Source organism: Piliocolobus tephrosceles, chromosome 3 (genome assembly GCF_002776525.5).
Source record: "Piliocolobus tephrosceles isolate RC106 chromosome 3, ASM277652v3, whole genome shotgun sequence".
Taxonomy (NCBI): domain Eukaryota; kingdom Metazoa; phylum Chordata; class Mammalia; order Primates; family Cercopithecidae; genus Piliocolobus; species Piliocolobus tephrosceles.
This window is the reverse complement of record NC_045436.1, coordinates 46,252,572-46,274,707: the sequence shown is the minus strand read 5'-3', so window position 1 is coordinate 46,274,707 and position 22,136 is coordinate 46,252,572. Positions and strand designations below refer to the sequence as shown.

The following is a 22,136-nucleotide window of genomic DNA, read 5'->3' as shown; positions in this document are numbered from 1 at the left end:
ATATATATATATAAAATTTACCTCTCTAACCTTGCAGGGAGTGACCTTTCTTTTTTGTTCAGTCTCAGTTATGTGTCCAAAGCATTGGTATATGTTTTTGGTTTAGTTTTTAATTTGCAAGCTCCATGTAAGACTACAGTGGGTTTTGTGTCAGATGCCTTCATATTTATGAGTTGGAGTGAAGACAGGGGGAGTATTGACCTCATTCTTCCTGGAGATCTTCTTGTTTTCCAAGGAGTTTGGTGTCGTATTTTATAGGATTTTCTAGATTATATGTATGACATCTTGACTCCACTCAGATGCCCAAGAACCCTTACATTTTGGTGGCAGCATGACTTTCAAGAGGGTTTGCTTCTCTTGCTTAGTACAAAAGTGTCCATGGATTAGAATGTGATTAAACACATCAAGTCAGGTGACTTGTCACTGAGGGTTTGTATTGGTTGCAAGTACCAGAAATGTGCCTGTGCCGACTGGGGAATCAGTCAAAGGAAAGGAAAACCTGTTCAACAATTTTTCTTGCTTTTCATGTGCTGCAGAGAAAAGGCTAAATCCCATCTGGTGCACACTATTGTGGGAATCTTATACTTTAGATTCATAAACACAGTATGTTCAAATTTGCTATATTTGGCATTTGCTTGAGTATGTTCGGTGTGTATTTTATACTGTCAAATTTCTTTCCTTTTGATAATAGCTGACTTTTAGTTGACTAAAAAAGTAGCAGTCACAGTTAGGTTTACTATCTGTGGCTATCACAGGGTTCACATGGGCATCATTGTCCAACCAAAGTTGCTTCTGAAGTGCTGCCATACAGTCATGGTCCTCATGAACACTTGTCCTTTGTTTTACCATTGTCCTGGAAGAATTACTTTCATGAGTGTCTGGGTTTGGAGGAAAAATTGTATAGCTCCTATGGATATGTCCCAAAGTATTCTAGAAAGCAAGTCATTCCCATTGTGCAGTTATTGCTTTGACATCTGGCCTTCCTTACTTACCTTTGCTACAAAAAGAATCCAGAATGACTTGTAAGGCTGGTAAACCCAGCGATTCTTGGAATACTTTTTCAAGAATGCTCCTCCAGGAATGCTCTTGGAGTCTCACTCTGTAGCCCAAGCTGGAGTGCTGTGGTGTGATCCTGGCTCACTGCAACCTCTGCCCCCTGGGCTCAAGGGATACTCATGCTTCAGCCTCTCGAGTAACTGGGACTACAGGTGCCTGCCACCATGCCTGGCTGATTTTTTGTATTTTACTAGAGACAAGGTTTCACCATGTTGCCCAGGGTGGTCTCGAATGCCTGAGCTCAGGCGATGTGTCCGCCTCGGCCTCCCAATGTGCTGGGATTACAGGCATGAGCCACTACACCCGGCCTGAAAACACATTTTCTTAATGTGACTAAACTTTTCTAGCTGAATGGATCTATTTTAAAACTTGCCAATGAAAGCTCATTAGTAGTATCTGCTAATTAAATGCAGTTTTTATACCTAACAGACCTTTTAAAGACGTGTGGCCTTGCAAACCCCATTGCTTCTTGCTATATCTGAGCACTTGCCACCTGGTGGTAAGGAGACCATTCCATCTCCTTCACTAAATGGTAGCCCCTGGATGTCAGGGATCATTGCTGACTTATCTTGCCTCCCAACATTGATCATGCAGTAGGTATGGCTGAGAAAGAGGGAGATAAGGGAAGAAAGGGAGCTGTGAATAAGCCATTGCTTTCTGCTTCATTTGTAGGAGTTGAAGTCTCTTCAGCTACCTGTTTAGGAGAATGAAAGCAAGTATTTTAGGAAATGGCCTCTGCAGTTTTCCGAATCATTTAGTTTCCTAAGCTTGTTACTCTGTAGGGGACTTCTCAACCTCTGCACTGTTGATATCGTGGCCTGGATCATTCTTTGTTGTGTGGCCTGCCCTGTGCATTGTAGTGTGTTTAGTTAGCAGCAGCATCCTTGGTCTCTGCCCACTAGATGCCAGTAGTGCACCCCATCCCCAGCTGTGACAACAAAAGTGTTTCCAGGCATTGCCAAATGTACCCTGGAGGCAAAATAGCCGTCCCCTAATTGAGATTGAGAACTGCTGCTGTGTAGGAGCTCCTGTCTGGGACAAATGCAGACCAGAGAAACCAGCAAGTAATAGAAATGTGGCTTTGGAAGGGAATTTAGAAATCATCTGGAATGTTGTATCCTGGAGAACTCCTTGCCCCACACCAGCACCACTCCCCAACCCCCTACACCCCCAACCCCCAACCCCGCCTTTATACCTATGCTTTATACTTGCAGAACTATAACCTAAGGGAAGGAGTGAATATTAAAAAGAAAAAAATACAAGTATATGAGCTAATACTGTTTGGGGCCTGTGGGGTTATTTGTTTTAAGTTTGCTTACAGATCATGAACATGTGTCTACTTTCAAGTTACTCAAAATAAGAAAGCATAAGCTTACAGAAATAGGTCAGGGAGAAAAACACAGAAAAACTAATGTTCAGCACCACTAAAAAAGAATTCAAGGTGTATGTTGAACATTTTTCAGATTAAAAAGAACTCACTGGAGTGTGGCTGGATCGCTGGTGCAGCCCTGTGTAGCTCTCTGGGCTTCAGCTGAGGCTATTTTTAAGTACATGCATCAAAAAAGAGATATAGAGAAGAGTATTTAAAGTAATGATAATTTGTCTTTTTCAAAAAATGACTTATTTTCTAAACCTGAAAAATAGCCATCATGATACTGGAGAAATAGCCGAGACATTAATATTTCCTCTATAGCTTATTATGTTTTATAAGGGCATTTTGTGTCTTACTAAGAATTCTCACATAAAGGTAAGAACACCAAATTAAATATTAGCTCTCGTGGTTATTTTAAGACTCATCTCAATAACCAAGAGAATTTGGTTCTCACACTTTGTACCTTTTGATTGTAAACAGCTTTAAACAGGTTTATGTTGTACTTCATCAAAAATTATAGAGGATCTGCAGACTGAGACGCATTGGGACTGAAATTAGGCAATTCAGAGTTTCTCATGCATGTAAGCTGCTTTTATTGTGATCCCTATCATTCTTAGTCTGTCTTTTCAAATATTCTACTGGAAAGACTTGTGAGTTGAGGGCACAGGAGAAAATGGCAGGATCTCGAGCCACCAGGCCTCACCATACCTGCTCTTTGAGGTAGAGTAGAAGCTAACTGATGCATGTTTTCCAGAATAATATTTAGATTTAGTCTGGTGTTTTTTGTTTCTATTTTCTTCCTCTTGTTTTGTTTGCTTTGGTTTAAGCTCAATACAGTCACATCTGAATTTACACAACAAAAATGTTTCCGAAAAGTTGTGGATGAATCCATTTTTAATAAGCCAAGTACTATAAAAAGCATCAGAAGAACTTGTTAATTGAACTTATCCTAATGTTGTTCTAGTCACCTGTTTCTTTTAATAGACGTTGTGGTTGCAACAATCCTTTGATTAGTTCCTTTTTGGAAGCTGACTTTTGTTGGGGGTGGGGGGGAGAGGGTTTAAACTTAAATTTGACACCTTGATTCTCATTGAAAAAACTTTCAACCATGTATGGTTGGTGATTTGTTGAAATTTATAACTGAAAACCTGCCACTCTGCTTTTAGTATTTGAAATCCCTTGGCAGGGAGACATTTTTCTTAGAACAGATATTTTGGAGGACCTCAGGAAGTTAATTATTCTGGCAAGAAGTTTTTTTGAACTTTTTTGGATCATTTTGATATTATGCTAATTTATCTTAAAAAATGGATACTAAGTTGAATAACTGTATAATCCTGGCAGATAAGAGCATGTCAGATGTCTTGGCACAGTTTGGGGAAAGAGGGGACTTTCCCATTTCTTTATGTAATCCACCATCATGATGTGGGAGTTTTATGAAATTTCTTCTGTTATACTGAAATACTTAGCTTTTTATGCCATATGTGCTGCTCAGTGAAAACAGGCTGTGTGTGCCTGTATATGTTTAAATGAAATAAAAAAGAGAAGTGAAATCCAAGAAATTTCTGGTTTGCAGTGGTGATTATTTTTAGCCACGTTCATGTGTTTTAAACAATCTCTTTTCGGTCTGTTGAATGGAACTTGGTACAGAACGTCCCATAGAAATAATAGTATAGTACATGTGGTGGCAAAGTTTCCAGATTAGCCCTCAAAGATTATTTAACTCATCATATACTCACACGCTTTGCCGTACAGGGGGCAATGATGTATAGCATATAAAAACACTGTTTAATGATACTAAACCTACAGCAACTTTCAATACTAGGAATGAAATAAAATTGAAAAATTGTAAAAATGAATAAGGATAAATTTTGTTTCTCTGAAAGGGTTGCTTCTGAGGAAAAGTAGTTTTAAAGAGACTTAGTGGTGTGGTAGAAGAACTCCCGGCAGACCTAAAGATGTAGCAGGTGTGTAGCAGTTTGGGCATCTTGTAGATGTGTAGATGTGTAGCAGTTTGGACATCTTGGACAAGTAAATCATACTCACAAGCCTGTTTCTTTTAATGTCATGGGGGTAGTTGTATGGATCGGAGCAGAATTTGTGTGAAGGTGGTTTGCAAACTGTAAAGTCCTGTGCAAATATACAATATATGTTCTGATTCTTTTCTTAATTATGAAAATCCTGTGTCCTGGCCTTTCTTTTTCTTGACACTTGTACATTAGTAATAAAAATCTTTATGCTTAACAACAATTAGTAAGGTCCTTTTTCACTCACAAATATAATAAATGCATGTTATTTTGACTCACATGGATAATACAAACATTTGCTTTTTTGATACAGCCTATTGGAACTTCCAAAGTCAGTGTCTCTCTCTCTCTCTCTCTCCCCCCCCCCCACCCCCTCTCTCTCGCTCGCTCGCTCACTCGTTTTTCTAGGCTCTAAACCTCTCTTGTTTTTTCCTTGTCTGAGTATCTCTTTCTTAACCACCTTCTCAAGTTTCAGGTTATACAACAGAGCTAATACTCCAAGCCCTGGCCTCTCTCTGACCTTGTACCTGTGGCCTGGGACCAGCTCCCCACTGCCAGACCCTGCAGCTGACCCTTTGTATCTCCCAGTAGTCTGAGCAGCATTCATTTGCTCAAGGTCTCACTAGAGACCAAACAGAGGCAGCCTCTCTGGAGAGACCATGGCCTCCCAACAGTATTTTTGATGTCACTGGCCTACCCTTAGGCCCTGATGCCAGGAACTAGAAGTGATAGGGGCCAAATCCCCCAAACCCGAGGAACTTTTCTGGTAAAAATTGTGTTATGATAAAAAAGGGGACTCAGTGGCCATTGCAGACCAAAGCCTTATTCATTGAGGTGGGATAGGGATTGCTGGGGACCACAATTCAGAGTTATGTATGTAACAGAGTTGTGCATATAATTCAGCAAAGAGGCAAGTTGAAAAGGGTTTATTAAAGCATTAATGTTTGTGTCAAATGTATAAAATTCAGGAAACAGGCACAGCAATAACATTTAATGTTGGAAGAGGACTTAGAGATACAAAAAATACAGTTTATTCATTCTGGAGCAGAGAAATCTTAAGCTGGATAGGTTAACTGATTTGCAGGTGTCTCCTGCCTTCCAATCCTGAGTCCTTAAGGATATCCTTAAGATGATACACCTGGGTTTTGCCATGCTCTGTTCCCTGGGTACGGTTAACACTGATTTTGCATAACTATGTGCTGAGACCCTAGGATCTAACAAACTATAAAGCCTAGAAATGAAATAGGAGGTAGCCTACAATATCAGCCACCTCTGATTCCCTTCTCCCACCACAGGGAGAATTAGATTGACTGGCTGATCGATTGACTGATTGAGACAGGGTCTTGCTCTGTCACCCAGGCTAGACTGCAGTGATTTCCACTCACTGCAGCCTCGACCTCCTGGGCTCAAGTGATCTTCCCACCTCAGCCTCCTGAGTAGCTGGCACTACGTGTGCACACCACAGTGCCCGGCTAATTTTTTGTCTGTTAGAGACAGGATTTTGCCATGTTGCCCAGGCTGGCCTTGAACTCCTGGGCTCAAGCTATCCTGCCTTGGCCTCTCAAAGTGCTAGGATTACAGATGTGAGGCACTGTGCCTCGCCAGGAATATGTATTAAGCAAGGTAATTTGTAGGAGCTTGGAGAGAACCAGCAATATGACACAGTTTCTGCTCTTTTGGGGCTTACAATGCAGTATTAGATCATCAGAGGGGGTCCATTCTGGACCATACCTTGAATTAGGTGGTAGCATCCTAGATTCTAATTTTGTTTTTTCCATTGAATTTCTAACATGGACCCTGGTTAAGTCTAAGAGATCATTTAAATCTTGGGCCTCGGTTTTTTTATTCATAAAATGAAAATATTGAATCTTGAAACCCTCTTATTTTTACATTCTGTGTACAAAAGTCTCATGGTACTATCTTTGTTTTACTTATCAGATTTTGAATCTCTAGTACTCTTTTTATTTGAAGATACTCTTAGCCAAGCTATAAAATCAAATTAATTTATATGCTGTTATGACAGGCAACTTAGCAATTCATGTAACCACAGGCTAGAGAAAGTTTGGACATATATAATGATTCATTTCTTCAATTTTAAGGCAGACCTACATCCCAAGCTTATGTAAAATAATTTGGATTATTACATATTCCCATAGTTCTGCCTAAAATAAAATATAATTGCTTTGGAAAATTCAGAGACTTAGAAAGTAAATTAGAGGATTGTTTATTATAAAAGAACTTTGGACCCTACAAAGGAATTTAACCACAGTTTTCTTTTCTTTGTTAATAGACAGAGTCTGGCTGTGTTGCCCAGGCTGGTCAACTCCTGGCCTCAAGTGATCCTCTTTCCTTGCCCTCCCAAAGTGTTGGGATTACAGGCTTGAGCCACCACTCCCAGCCGACAGAATTCTTTTCAGTAGTGAATTCCTCTAGTGCATTGAAAATGTAATATGATTTGCAGATGTTTAGCTTATGTACACCAGAAAGAAATAGTTACATGTATTTACAGTTGATGGTTCTCTGCAGCAGTGCTGAGTATATGCCAGATATGCTTTTCGTTAACTAATTGTGGGGATTTTCTGTAGGTTGAAAGATTTTTTGCTGTTGTGTTGGAATTTTACTGACCTGTCTTTCCTCCCTCTCCACGTTCTTCCCAGTAGTTCAAATAGCATTCACATGTAAAATGACTGGTTAAAATATGGGAGATCATCTCTGGCTGTGGGAGAAGTCACCCATTTAGGGGATCAGCCTGTAACTGAGGAGGTAGGACACTTTCTGTAGTGGGAGGAACATAAGCCACGTACGACCAGATTTAGTTCAAATGCCAGTGCTACCTCTCCCTTGCATTAAGCAAGTTACTGAAACCTTCAGAATCTAGTTTTCATCTGTAATATAGGAGTAATGATGATAATGCTTTAATCACTAGGGAATTTGTCTTTTCTGAAAGGGCTAGCACACAGTAGGTACTCAATGCAAGTTAGCTTTTGCGCTTCCCTTCAAATCCAGGGAACATGTGACAGCAACAAGACTGTAGCCCTGGGAGTTGCTGTGTCTGCAGCCTCTTTAAGGTGTTAGGCAGACAGGATGTAAGCACTAGAAAGATTCAGCACGGTATCACTGGGTATAGTGGTTCAGCCCTTGGCCTCTGTAGCCCAAGAGCCTGTGTTCGGGTCTACTAACTGTGCTCTTGAAATGTCTGCTACTTTTAGGTCAGTTTCCTTATCTGTAAACTGAGACTAATGGCATTTACCTAATTGGGTTGTTGGAGATCAAGTACCTTAATTGATATAAAGTCCCTGGGAGGTGGTGTTTTGCTCCAGTCTGTTATAGGGGGAGAATTTTGTTCTTAGAGTTCGGTGAAGACCATTTTTTAAAACTGAGTGGAATAGCTATAGGCATTATAAAGACAACCGATATGTCCACTTGAAGAAGCTCTTGTTTCTGAACAGTACTTGGCCAGTTTCTTTAACAGGAGATGGCTTTGCTTTTAGAAGCCTGCCCTGGAGTCTTCCATCTCTTCCACCCTCCCTGCACGTCAGCTCTGTATGGCTTTTGTTATTGATGTGGAGCAGTTGAAGTCACTGAGTTGGGTGCAGGCCAGGTCAGCATTACTGAGGTCATATATTACTTTCCTAGACTCTAGTCATGAACAGGATGTTGGAAGTCAAAGGTACAGAGAAGCTGCCTTTTTAGGCTGCTCACATGAAAGGTGTGTTTGCTTTCTTCATCATTTTTATTCTAATAGATCAGAATCTTATTCAGTATCTTGGTAGCATTTTTTTCTTTTACTCTACAACCTTTATGCCGCCGGGCTGTCATTTTGCTTATTCTTTGGTTAGACAGACTAATGCTGTTTTGTTATGCACTTTCTTCATTGTTATTTCATTGTTGAAACATCTCTTCTTCAGTTAACTAAATATTTATTTAAGGCAGGGAGAATTCCTCAGTGAAGCTGTATATTTCTTTAGGTATTACAGATATATTCTAAAACATTTAGGAATTATTCAGTTTACATATTTTTTTCCTGTGGAAATGAAATAATACTGTGGAGAAAGTATTCATTGAAATAGCAAGTGAAAATGTGTTTCCCCCAGGAATAATGTAAAAAGAACATGGTTTTATTTTCTGCTTTGCTTTTGTATTTGGGACTTGGGGAAACTATGCTTTTGTTACTTTGGAAAAGGAATGGAATTTTATCAGACATTTTCCTGAAACTCCCTACCTTCTTTTTTTCCTGAAATACTGCCTTCAAAGTCCTGTTTTGGTCTGTTAGGAGGTTCCATCATTCAAAAAATGAAAGAGCTTGGTTAGTTTAGGTTATTTTGTTGATCTGTTGTCTTTAAAGAAAGAAGAGACTGTCAGAGGAAGATAGTCTGAGAAATAACAGTTGGAGGATCATATGACCAATAGTGTGAAACTTGGGACACTGATTTTTTAGCTTGAGCAGTTAAGTTTTTTTTTTTTTCTTTTTCAATGTCTGCAAGTAAATACGTGGCCTCAGACCCTGTTATGGTTTATGATGGGTGAGAGTGCAGAGAAAGTGACATTCTCCAGGTTTAAACTTTATTCTGACTCTGTTCCCTAATCGTGAGGATTTTTATGGTTTTTGTAACTGCTATTGTGAAATAGAAACTGATTGCTAGTTGACTTTGGCTATTGCTAAATTGTGACATGCGTGCACTTCTTTTTAATTTAACAGTTGTTTTCTGCTGCTTTCTCAGTTTGAAAGTACTAATTATGAATAAGAATTCCTAGAAATATTCTTCTTCCATAATGATATGTCACAGATGTTTGAGTGCTACATACACTCTCCTCTCCATTTTTAAGTCAATTTAGTGAAGATAAAATGTAGATAATAGCTGTGTGTTTTAATGAGTTTGGGGCCACTCCCCAGAGGCTCTGTATTTCAGTATGTTATGGGACCCCTCTGATCTTTCTGAAATGGCCACCATCAGATCATTGAAACTTAATGTGCAGTTTAAAATGTGTGTTTCTGAGATTTATATATATGATTTGGACACAGAATAACTTGCGCTGTTTCCAAAACCACATTCTTCGTCCTCTTATAGAACCCAGTGAAAGGAGGAAGCTGTGCCTTAAATGTCATGTTCTTTATACTTAGGTCCTTAAAAAATGTATACTTTTATCATTTGTTATAGAAGATTTTGAAAATTCTGAGAAGTGTAAGAAAAGAAAAATTACTTGTAACTCTACTGCTCAGAGAAAAACTGCTGTTAAGATGTTGAGGTATTTACTTCCAGACTCATTTTTCTATACATATTTATATAGCTATATATAGTTATTCATTTGTAAGAATGACTATAAACTGTTTTGAAACCTGCTTTTTTAACATAACAATATATGTGAGCACATTTTCCACATCCCAAAATATTTTTGAAAAATATTTCTTTTAAATGTCTGCATAGTTTTGTACCCATTATAATTTGGCTCTGGAAAAAGTTCAAGGTATGCTAAATAGCCCTGGCACAATAGCTCACACCTGTAATTCTGATACTTTTGGGGGCCAAGGTAGGAGGATCACTTGAGGCCAGAAGTTCGAGACCAGCTTGGTCAACCTTGTACGACCTATTTTACAAAAAAGTGAAAAAACTACCCAGGCATGGTAACACTGTCATAGTCCTAGCTACTTTGGAGGCTGAGGTAGAAGTTGAGCCCAGGAGTTTGAGGGTGCAGTGAGTTATGATCGTACCACTGCACTCCAACCTGGGTGACAGAGCAAGACCTTGTCTCCAACAGCAACAACAAAACATATATATATATAAATATATGTGAAATTCAAAAGTCCACTTTGGTGATAAGGTCTTCTTTCTAAATTATAGAAATAATTGGCTTAAAAGGGAAATTGAGAACATGCTAACTTTGTGCTTTATTCAAGATAGGTTTGTTTATTCTTTACTGCATTTCTATAACAAAACATTTTCTTCAACTGTATAATCCTTGGCATAGTAATAACTAGTTATAATAATTAATTTTTAATTAGTTGTTCGTGAAGTTTTCAAAACATCAACTTTTATCCCACTAAAAATAAGTGAAATAATTTTGAAACATTTCTTTCCTTTAAATTTGAAGTAAGATTCAAGTTTTTTGCAACTAAATTTTGGGTTCGTCTGCCATGGTAAGTTGGTGCTATTGGCTGTGCTGTAATTTCGGGGTGAACCTGACTTTCCTTGATAGGACAGGAAAGGCTGTGGCTGTCAGGGAAATGGAACCAGATGGTCTTCATGATGGATGCCAAGCTCCCAACAGAGACAAATGCTACACCCGACAGACTAGGGCAGCAGCACATGTTAGGGTGATTGCTCACCCTTTCCTGGAGAGGGGAGAACTCTTCCCTTCTGCTGGTGTATTTTGCAGCTAGTTTTTGCAGGCTCTGTTCAGTGTGGTGTAGCAAGTATCCAGGCAGTTAACTTCTAATGGGCAGTGATGGAGGAGGTGATGGCAGTAGCTGGGACCGAGTTGGCAGCTAGTGAGGCTGTCTGATGAAATCCACATTTTGGCATCCTTGAAGTCTTTCAAAGGAATCTGGCTAAGTCACTTAACCTTGTGTCATTTTGGTTTACTTGGCTTTTAAGGGGGAGTAGTAATTAAACCAATGGGAGCCATTAGTCAGTGGCTCTTAGTGGCAGTTTGCAGTTTAAAAATGGAAACCTGCAGTCACAGAGCCATTGACTCGTAATAACACCAGAGGCTTGTCCTTGACCCAAGGGGTTTGATTTGGGGAAATGAACATGTTTGAGAGTCCTGTGTCCTGAGTTTATTTATCAGCATAGCTACTTAGGAGTAGTATAGTATCACTTTGGACATACTTCTTAATCTCTCTGAATCTCCTCTGTAAAAATAATCACAATTCTTTAAACATAAGTGAGAGCTTGTATTTTATATAAGTATGTGGCACAGTTATTAGTTCCTCACTAGATATTAATTAGTTCCTATGAAAATGATAGATCGGTGCCAAGTCATCTGACCTTGCTGTGTAGGCTTATGTGTATGCAGATCACTGGGGTTCTGCAGCCCTGGAACAGTGTTTTCTTTTCTGAATTAATTACAGCCTCATGTACCGACCTTAACTCCAATATGCAAATCATTGTGAAAAGATGCCCAAAATACAGTGACTTAAACAAGTTAAGAGGTTGTTGGTGCTTTCCTCCTCTCAGAAGAGCTCAAGGGATCCATACTGATTCAGGACTAGCATGGTACCTCAATAGAAAAATTCCTTCCTCTTGTTTCTCCGCCATCTTGAGAGAGTTGCCCTCATCTTCACAGTCAAAGATGGCTCATCATGTACTTATTTCAGCCTAAGGGAAAGGAGATGATCTACAAGTTGTACAGATCATTTTCATTTACATCCTATTGGCCAGAACATGACCACAGCGAGCTCCAAGGGAGGCTGGGAAATACAATTATTAGCTAGAAGACACCCTGCTAGAGCTTCTGTTACTATAGAACAAGATCAGCAAACAGTGGTCTGAGTGCCAAGTCAGCCAGCCACAAATTATTTACAAATTAACTATAGTTTGTAAATAAAAGTGTATTGGCCGGTTACGGTAGCTCATGCCTGTAATCCCAGCACTTTGGGAGGTCAAGGCAGGAGAATAGCTTGAGCCCAGGAGTTCAAGACAAGCCAGAGCAACATGGTGAAACCCTGTTTATACAAAAAATTAAAAAAAAAATTAGCCAGGTGTGGCTGTGTGCACCTGTCATCCTGGCTACTTGGGAGACTGAGGTGGGAGGATCAATTTAGCCCAGGAGGTCAAGGCTGCAGTGAGCCATGATCGCACCATTGCACTCCAGCCTGGGTAACAGAGTGATAAATAAATAAAAATAAAAGTGTATTGGAACACAGGTGTGCCCATTTGTGTATAAATTACCTGCTTTCACATGACAGTGGAAGAGTTGAGTATCCAAAATGCATGGGACCAGAGTATTTCTAATTTCAGATTTTTTTGGACTTTTGGAATATTTGTGAATACGTAATGCGATATCTTGGGGATGAGAGTGAAGTCTAATATGAAATTTATGTTTAAGTATACCATATGCATAGCCTGAAGGCAATTTTGTATAAATAATATTTTTTATTTTTGAGACAGAGTCTTATTCTGTCACCCAGGCTGGAGTGACAGTGGTGTGATCATGGTTTACTGCAGCTTTGACCTCTTGAGCTCAAGCGATTCTCCCACTTTAGCCTCCCAGTAGCTAGGACTAAAGGCATGCACCACCACGCCCAGCTAATTTTTTGATTTTTTATAGGGATGAGGTCTTGCTATGTTGCCCAGGCTAGTTTCAAACTTCTGGGCTCAAGCAGTCCATCCACCTCACTTCCCAAAATGCTGGGTTTACAGGCATTAGTCACTGCTTCTGGCCCAATTTTATACAATATTTTAAATTACAAAATTTTGTACATGAAACAAATTTTGATTGTGTTTTGACTGCAACCTGTCACGTGTGGTCAGGTATATGAATTCTCACTTGTAGTGTTGTGTCAGTGCCCAAAAAGTGTCAGATTTTAGAAGACTTTAGGTTTTCAGATTAGTAATACACAACATGTAGTTGCTACAGAAAACCTAAAGTATTTATTATATTGCCCTTTACAGAATATTTTTCTGTTGACGTCTACTATAGACAATGGGAAAATGAATATGCGAGGAGCAACTGGTAGTCTCTGCCACAGTAAAGGGAATAGTAAGAAGAGTGAATCACTACCTTGGAAATGTAGAGTTAGAACTTTGTACTTAGGCATACTAGTGGCCCATGGGGCAGTGAGTTGGTATGCAGGTGATTTTGTTGTTGTTGTTGTTGTTGTTTGTTTAAGACAGAGTTTCACTCTTTTTGCCCAGACTGGAGTGCAATGATGCTATCTTGGCTCACAACAACCTCTGCCTCCTGGGTTCAAGCAGTTCTCCTGCCTCAGCCTCCCGAGTTGCTGGGATTACAGGCATGCACCACCATGCCTGGCTAATTTTGTATTTTTAGTAGAAACAGGGTTTCTCCATGTTGGTCAGGCTGGTCTCGAACTCCCAGCCTCAGGTGATCCACCTACCTTGGCCTCCCAAAGCGCTGGGATAATAGGCATGAGCCACCATGCCTGGCAAGTGATTGTTGAAGAAGTAAGGTTCAGGGACGGATTTGAGGAGCCAGGCATGAAGTAGCCTGGTGGAGGTGAAGGGAAGAAGACACAGAAGGCTGCTTACTGACGTGAGCTTCCATCTTTAAAGTGGAGCATCCTAACTCCTGGACTTTTCCCTCTTCCTGCAGCTCACTGCTGTGTCTTGCATTCGATTCTTGCTTATCAGCAGTGCCACTCTGGTAGGTCAGACTCTTTCCTCCCATTGACTTCTTACTGGTCTCCCTGCCTGGACACTCATCCTTCTCCACAGTCACCTCCTCTAAGTGTGGCTCTTACATTAGTCCCATCTAAAGAACTTCCAAGGAGTCCCCATTACCTACTCAATAAAGCCAAGCCCCTAAGGTCCTCCCACTCCTTGATCCTGATCTTGATCCTATCCTGTCTTCCTTCACAATCTTACACACGCTGTAGATGCCAGCCCAACAGAAACACCTTGTGTCTGTGCTGTACTTTGCCATCACCACGTATTTGCTCTTGTCTCCTTGCTTCTGTCCAAAGGCTTTGGGGATTTGGGACTATGGCTTAGCACGTGGTGGAACGTTCATTGCTGGGCACAGGGGGTTTCTGACTTCATTGTGGCACCTCTCAACATCTGTATTTCCCTCTCCAGGCCCCACCCCCTACCCTTATAACCTAAGGATAAGTGCTCCCTTTTTGAATGCCCCCTTTTTAAATTATACCAAGCACTATATATAACTCCCGAGGTACTTACTGCTTTCTGTGTGGGATTATAGTTATTCCATATATGTTTCTAATCTTGCAGAGACAGAATCTGAGGCCAGGTCCAGATCTGACTGATCAGTTTCATCTAATAGGTGCCTAGTGGCTATTTTGTTGATCAGTGTTGCAATGATGCTGTCTACAAACAGTGCTACCTACAATTTAGTGTGTTTCACTAAAAATGTAACTTAACACCTGGAGGAATTTAAGTGCAAATGCAAATAGATTTTTGTATGTGTGTGTGAGACAGAGTCTCGCTCTGTCGCCCAGGCCAGAGAGCAGTGGAGCACTCTCTCCTCACTGTAACCTCCACCTCCCGGGTTCAAGCAATTCTCCTGCCTCAGCTTCCCAAGTAGCTGGGACTACAGACGTGCATCAATCACCACGCCCAGCCAATTTTTGTATTTTTAATAGAGATGGGGCTTCACCATGTTGGCCAGGCTGGTCTCGAACTCCCGATCTCAGGTGATCCACCCACCTCCGCTTCCCAAAGTTCTAGGATTACGGACATGAGCCACTGCGCCCGGCCTAGAGTTCTGATAACTGTGTTGAAAATAAGTACCACTTAAGATCTTAAAAACACCAATTTTTAGGTAGTTGTTAGCAAAAAAAAAAGTATATGTATATATATTTAACTGTTTTCTTCAGACCTGAAGCAGTATTTAAATACATTCATATTAGAAGTTTTAAACAGTTCCTTGAAAAGCCAAGGCTGAGCCAGAAATCAGACAGAGCTTTTGCGAGGCATAAGGAGGAGCATGTGGGCAGAACCCCCTGAGTGCAAGAGCTGGGCCACCTGCAGGAAAACTGCCCAGTCTACTCTGCAGAGAAGGATTGGAGCATTTTCTACACCAGCCTGCCAGGAACACACCTGACTGCACAAAGATCCATCTAAAATCACTCACATTCTACTCACAGAAGGTGGTATTTTCACAGCTTCATCTTTCCTCAGTTGGTAATCAAATGTAAGAAGAGCTTTTATTTTTATAGGAATGATTTAGCTTATGGAGTACCAATCTAATCCTTTTCCTTCCTCTGTCTTTTTACCCAAGCATAGAATGAGGAGACCAATATATATGATCTAATACTTGCTTACGCTGGAAAAGGATTTATGTCATTCACTCATCTCCTTTTCATTAAAAAAACCTAGTGAGATTGGCGGCAATGTTGAGAAGCAGATGTTTGAGCATAAATTTCAAATGTGTATTTAGAAAAATTGAAAGGATTGTTAGGAAAGACATTAAGCAGGTAACGTGGTCGGGGGGTTGAATCTGTGAGTTCAACAGCAGGCGCTTGTAGCATAAAATATAGTAGTGCTTCCAGCCCCCTCTGACCTAGGGATGTCTAAGAGATGAGGAAGGAAAGTGCAAGGGTCTCTTTTCTTGTGGTTTATGCATTTTGAAGTTATTAAAGCATAAGACAATTTATTCTGGAATTTTTACTCAAGCTTAAGATAAAAACTATGACCTTTTTGTGAACATTACTGCTTCACCTCCCTCTCCTAACTCTACTTTTATTTAATATTCCATATCCAGTGTCTAGCAGCGTACTCATCAAACAGTAAGTGCTCAGTACATATTTGTTGAATGAATATCAAATAAGTGGATTCTGGCACTTAATTATAAGAGCTTTTTGGAAGATGAAAAGATTCTTAAGCAAAATGATTTTTTAAAGATGTAAAGATAAAAGAAGCTTGTCTTCCAGTCCCCTTCCTCCCTTGACTCTGCCAGCCCCCTTCAATACATGCCTTACTGGCACCTCTCCTGGATTTAGCTTTAAAAGTTCGGGAGGAGTGAAGGTGTGTGTCCTCATATTACTAAAAGAAAAACCCTAGTGTTGTGTAACAGTGTTTCACGGGCTCTTTCATAATAAACATAATATTAGACACAGCCAAAGTAAGTTCATTTGGAATTAATAATCCAATATTTCACAGTGCTGGTTTGAGGTACAGATCTAGGCCTTGTGTGCAACAGAATAGAATTTTAGAAGTAGAGTAAAAAGTTTCATCCACTAAGCTGTTTCTCATTGGCCTGCAGTCTGATTATTTCAAAGTTTTGGAGTTTAACACGAACTTAGGTGTTCAGCTAATAATAAGATTAAGGGTGTTTGTGGGCAACCAAATATAATTTATATCTCTTAATTTTGAGCTCATAATATTTCTGCTCTGGGTGTATAAGAGGTATCACAGAAGAAAAATCTCAATTAGAGTGAGATAATTTGTGAAGTAATAAGTAGGTTTTTTTTTTTGGTTTTTTTTTGTTTTTTTAAGGAAGCACACTAGTGTAGTGGTTAGGTTTTTGACTTTGCATCATAGAGACCTGCAGTTGATTATTTTACCAACCTCACTATTTTCTCTCAACCCTCCAAATCTTTATTTCTTCACCTGGAAACTGGGAATAGTAACAGTACTTTCCTCAGAGACTCATTGATTAGATAATTCATGTAAAACACCCAGAACAGTGCTACATAATAGTGTTTATGCCAGTTATGATTAAGCCTATGCTGCTGGGCCAAAGAGCCCCCAAAATACAGTGAATTAAGGAGCATTCAACTTTTTTTTATATTGCTCATATGAAAGGGTAAGTATTCCAGGCTTGCAAAGAATCATGTTCTTTGCAGAAATTTAGGGACCCAGATTTCTTCCATCTTGTTGCTCCCTGCTTCCTACATCTCAGGGTTCCTCTACATAGTCAAAGATAGATGGTCGGTAGGTCTGTGTCCCAGCTTGAGGGGACAAGAAGAAGTGTGGAGGCAGCATTCCCGCTGTCTTTATGCTCAGACCTAGAAAAGCCATGCATCCTTGCCATGTACTTTGCATTGGGGAGAATTAAGTAACATGGCCGCCCACATCTGGCTGCCAGAGAGACTGAGTAGTGTAATTTCTACCTGGATGACCATGTGCTCAGTTACAATCCATTCATTGTGGAAGAACAGAAGAACAGATTTGGGTGAGCAGGTAATGGTCTGCTGCATGGTGCTTAATAAATGCAACCATTATTTATTTATTTATTCAAAATAACATTTCAAGTAATGGTCTAAATGTCTTTGTTCTAGGGGAAGAGGAATCGAAGAGCTTCTGTAACACAGTCTGTGCTACATACCACATATCTCTCATAAGTGTTATTATTTTTTGGAAGGGAGCCCTTTAAGTATTGAACTACAAATCAAGGTAAACCTTGAGGAAGAAAAGAAAGAGTGGATAATAAGCAGTAGAAGGGATGGGAATGTGTTAAAAGGAGTGAATGCTAATTAGCTGTATGCTCTTCCTTCCTCTCAGCCAGCCATCTGGGCAACAAGAAAGGCTTGCTAAAGTTAAATAAATTTAACCCCTTATCTGACCTGGCAAGGACAAAGTACACTGGCTTCTGAAGAAACTTTTTCTTGGGAGCAAGGTAGTTATTTCAAAGTGCAGAAAAAGGCAAAGGGGCGCAGAGAAGCACAGAGAAGGTGCTACGGGTGGGGGCAGTTGCACAGGTAAAACATTCATCTTGGCTTTTCTTTTTAAAAGATAAACTTTGTCCCATGTAAAGAGGAAAACGACATAGATATTCATGGAGATTATCTGATTTGTCACTGTTGCCAAAGAAAAAAAACAAAGGTAAAGTACATGAATTTCTGCATTCAGAAGAAAGTACTTCAGGTAAAAATTAACTATTAAGCAACTTTTCTCAACAGAAGAAATGCCCAAATTCTTAAGGACAGCCAAGTTGTGAGTCAGAGAGCTAGTGTTAAAACAGATATTTTTAAATACATGTATGAATTACCTCCTTACATTACTTTATTCTTGTGTTTTTAGCAACTGCCAAAAACAATTATAAGAAATGAAATAATGTCCTGAGCTGCCACATGATATTTTTTAAAATCTGCAATTTTATTCTTGACAAGTAACATACACTACATGCTTTTGTGTGCAAGTAATGCTCAGATGTTTGATAACGGAGTGATCTTAAAGAGGAGGCATCTGTTTTTGTTTTTATAAGTAGTTCATTGCCTAACTACCGAAAATAGCTGCAGTTATTTTAAACAGATGGTCCCAAGTTTAATAGGGAAGAAAGTAGAAGTGAGTCTATTTCCCCAGTTTTTATTTTTACCCCACAAAAATGGTAAAAATAATTAACAGTATATAATTTGAACCAAATTCTGTCAAAATACTTTTTTCTAAGGTACTCTTTCTGAGAGAGGAGATTTGTAAATTGAAGTATTTGATGTGGTAGAGTTGAAAGCCAATATAATGCTTAAATTTCTACTTTCTGATAGTGTTCATCAAAATGATTGCTGCATTGTTGAAACAGAGCTTTTGATTTTTAAAAGACAATTAGATTGTGGTAAGATGTATGAAACCCACCAAAACTTACTTCAGAAGTTTGGAAATCTTAAGAGGGGTGGTGGTGGTGACATGTTAAGAGTAGGATCTTGCCAGATGATCAGAAAGAATATGGGTTGATGACATTAATATTTTTATGATTTCTGAATTCCTCAGGAGTCCTAAGTTAATAGTTGATAACCTACTCTCTAGTTTCTGACACTGAAGCTAATGAATATTTTGACAATGCAACAACAAATTTGTATTTATAAGGGACTCCGAAGAAGAATGCATTTGTGTGGTATACAGATGCTGTTACTATACCTCAGTTTGAGCAGATTATAGTAGTAGCTGGGCCCAACTCCTATTGTATATCGCTCTCCATCTGTAAAGAAGATGAATAGGTGAAGTTTTTTACTTCTGAAATACTAGGTTGTTAAAGCTTACTGAGATTTTTACTTTCCATTAGTGATAGCTGTACCTTTTTCATATCTATGGGCTATATTTCCATGTGTATGTCCACAAAGTACTTGCAGTTCTTTGATTTTGAATTTTGCATTTTCTTTACTATTTCAGTGACTATGCACAACTGGTAGTTCTTGGGCATTTGTGGACTGTGGGCTGTAAGCCTGCTTACATGGAATCTTTCAGTTTTGCTTCTGTCCGAATTTGTCTACATGGAAAATACCAGACTGGCTCATATGAAATGATAAAATCGTAGTCCACGGGTAGCAAACTATGGCCTGTGGGCCTGATACTGTTTAAGAAGGTTCTTCACATTTACAAAGGGTTTAAAAAAAAAAAAAAAGAAGAAGAAGAAGAAGAAGAGTACGAGACAGAAAGCATGTGTAGCCTACAAAGCCTAAAATATTTATGCTCTGGCCCTTTACAAAAAGATTTGCTGTCCCCTGTCATAGATAAATAGTACAGTGTTAAGTGGTTAAGGGCACTGGCTCTGGGTGAGGCCAGACTACTAGGTTCAGATCCTGGCTTTACTGTTTCCAGTATGACCTTGGTTAAGTTACTTAATGTCTTTGTGACTCATTTTCTCATCTATAAATGAGAATAAATTACAGCCTACCTCATAGGTCTGTGATGAGGATTAAGTTAATGTATAAAGTGCATAGAACAATGTCTGGTACTTAATGAGTATTCAGTAAATGTTAATAATTGTTATTGCATTGGAAAAAATCTTGAAAGATCATCTAAACTAATGTTTGCTTTCCAGTGGCGAATGTCCAAATTATTAAAGACCATTTTTCTGATTTCTGCATCAAGAGTGGAGGGTCATTTTCTTTTTAATGCTGCCTGCTTTACCAAAAAAAGAAAAGACAGGCCCATAGTCAAATGTAAAAAGTGCTTGAAAACATAAAAAAGTTTAACCACAGCTGCTTTATAAGTTAAGAAAAGGACAATCAAAGCTCTTTAAATTAAATGAAACTTAAAAAAAGGCAAGCACAAAAATCCTTTTATATACTTAGGACAAGCAGAAGAAGAAATAAAGTGGAAATAAAAGATGTGGAAGATAATGTTAGAAGGAAGGGGAAACAGGAATAAGAAAGGTAGTCAGCAGCTGGGCGCTGTGTCTCACGCCTGTAATCCCAGCACTTTGGGAGGCCAAGGCAGGCGAACCAGGAGGTCAGGAGATGGAGACCATCCTGGCTAACACGGTGAAACCCTCTCTCTACTAAAAATACAAAAAAATTAGCTGGGCGTGATTGTACACGCCTATAGTCCCAGCTACTCAGGAGGCTGAGGCAGGAGAAACACTCCTCCCAGGAGGTGGAGGTCGCAGTGAGCCGAGATCATGCTACTGCACTCCATCCAGCCTGGGCGACAGAGCGAGACTCCGTCTCAAAACAAAAAAACAAAGGTAGTCAGCAGAAGAGAAGAAAGATTCGGATCAGAAGGGAGGCTGGAGGTTTTTTAAGGAAGTCCAGTGTTGACATCCCTCCTTCCCTTGGGAACCCACCTCAGTTAATCTGTGTGTCCAATTTAAATGCTTCCATTTGAAGAAAAGCCTGAATTGTTTATTTTCTATTGCAGAAATAAATTTTTATCATCAAGTAGTATTAACTGAATATACATTATATGTAACTTGTGTTCCCTCAGAAAACTGATCATGTGTATACAAAAGCATCATATTTTGTATCTTTATTTTTAGGTCAAGCAATTCTGTCCCCCTTAGCCACTTAGTTTAATTATCATCATTGTCAGCATCAAACATTTGTTAGGTTCCTAAATACGTTTCTTCATGTTTAATGCTTCTTTATTCTACTTGTTCTTTCAAGTAGGGAAAGGACAAACTTAATTATTTCCAAAATGTAGACAATGGTTAAAAAACAGGAAAATTTTTAATGAAGTGCAATTCATTCTCTCTTTTTCCTTCTTTTGTACTCAGGTTGTTTATTCTGTTGATGGATATTGGACTGGAGTGATGAGTGTTCTAGGATGGGTATTTCATGATGTCAGGGGACTCAAGTAATGGCTTTGCATGAAGATTACACAGTAAAGCTGCACATTGATCACCTCATCTTATTAGCTGATGGAGATGTTTGAGAGGACAGGATTGCTGGGCTTTCAAGCCTATAAGCTCCCAGGATTTGATCCTAAGAGCTTGATCATTGTCATTGCCCCTAGGGACCGTATTAAGAACAGTCGTGGCTTAGTCTACTTAAACACATCTTATGAGAGTGTTAGAACAATTCCCCATGTCTTTTGAATTGTTTAGATAAGGTTAGGACTTTCAGATCAACTTGAGTTTTAATTTTTAGCATTTATAGAATTCTAAAGTTAATCCTGTTTGTTTTTGTCTTCCTCCAGTAAAATTTAAGTTTGCCGAGGTAGGCAGAATTTTGTTTCTTGAACCACTATCCCTCCAGCGGCTAGAACAGTGGAACATGTAGGTGTTCAATAAATATTTTTAAATAAGTGAATGAATGAATAGGTTAAATATAATCATTATTTTTTAATGAACTCTCCTTTCCAGAGACATATAAGTTGCCAGTTGATGGCATTTTCGATTTCTTTTTGTAAAAAGAATATTTTAAAATTTGAATGAATTCTATTTAACAGATACACAGATGAGTACATAAAAGGTGCTTTGAACATGAAATCCATGTTTTCGTGGATTCGTATTTTTGCAACTTAAATGGTGAATGATAAGATTGTTAGATGCAAATAACACTGGAAGTTAAAGACCTTTAATTGTAACTCTCCCTAAAATGTTTGTGAGAGCTTATAAAATGTTGTTCCCTTTATTCTATTATAAAAGGGCATTATAATAAATATGAAGTTTTGAAACTACGTTCTTTTAAATGAGGTGAATTATAGAACTCTGTTATTACCCATTATACTGTGCTCCCTATTTTAAAGCATGCCCTCCACATACCCTTTCTAAAGACTTGCGGGTAACAAAATGAGAAGTAAGTCAAGAAAGGAGAAGGCACAGCTTGCCGAGATTGATGGACTGCCCCCCACCCCCGGGAGAGCAGCATAGGAAATTGCAGGATGAAA

At 39.2% G+C, this 22,136-nt stretch overlaps 1 protein-coding gene and 1 long non-coding RNA gene across 3 annotated transcripts in view; both read left to right on the top strand.

The window, feature by feature from the left end:
- The window catches only part of GAB1 (GRB2 associated binding protein 1), a 131,719-nt gene that overhangs the window by 37,532 nt on the left and 72,051 nt on the right, over positions 1–22,136 (top strand). The gene's annotated exons all lie outside the window — the stretch shown is intronic.
- Positions 8,079–21,924, top strand: LOC111551921. Its single transcript, XR_002734505.1, has 3 exons — positions 8,079–8,161; positions 17,595–17,791; positions 21,022–21,924. It is a non-coding gene; the product is annotated as an uncharacterized LOC111551921 (long non-coding RNA).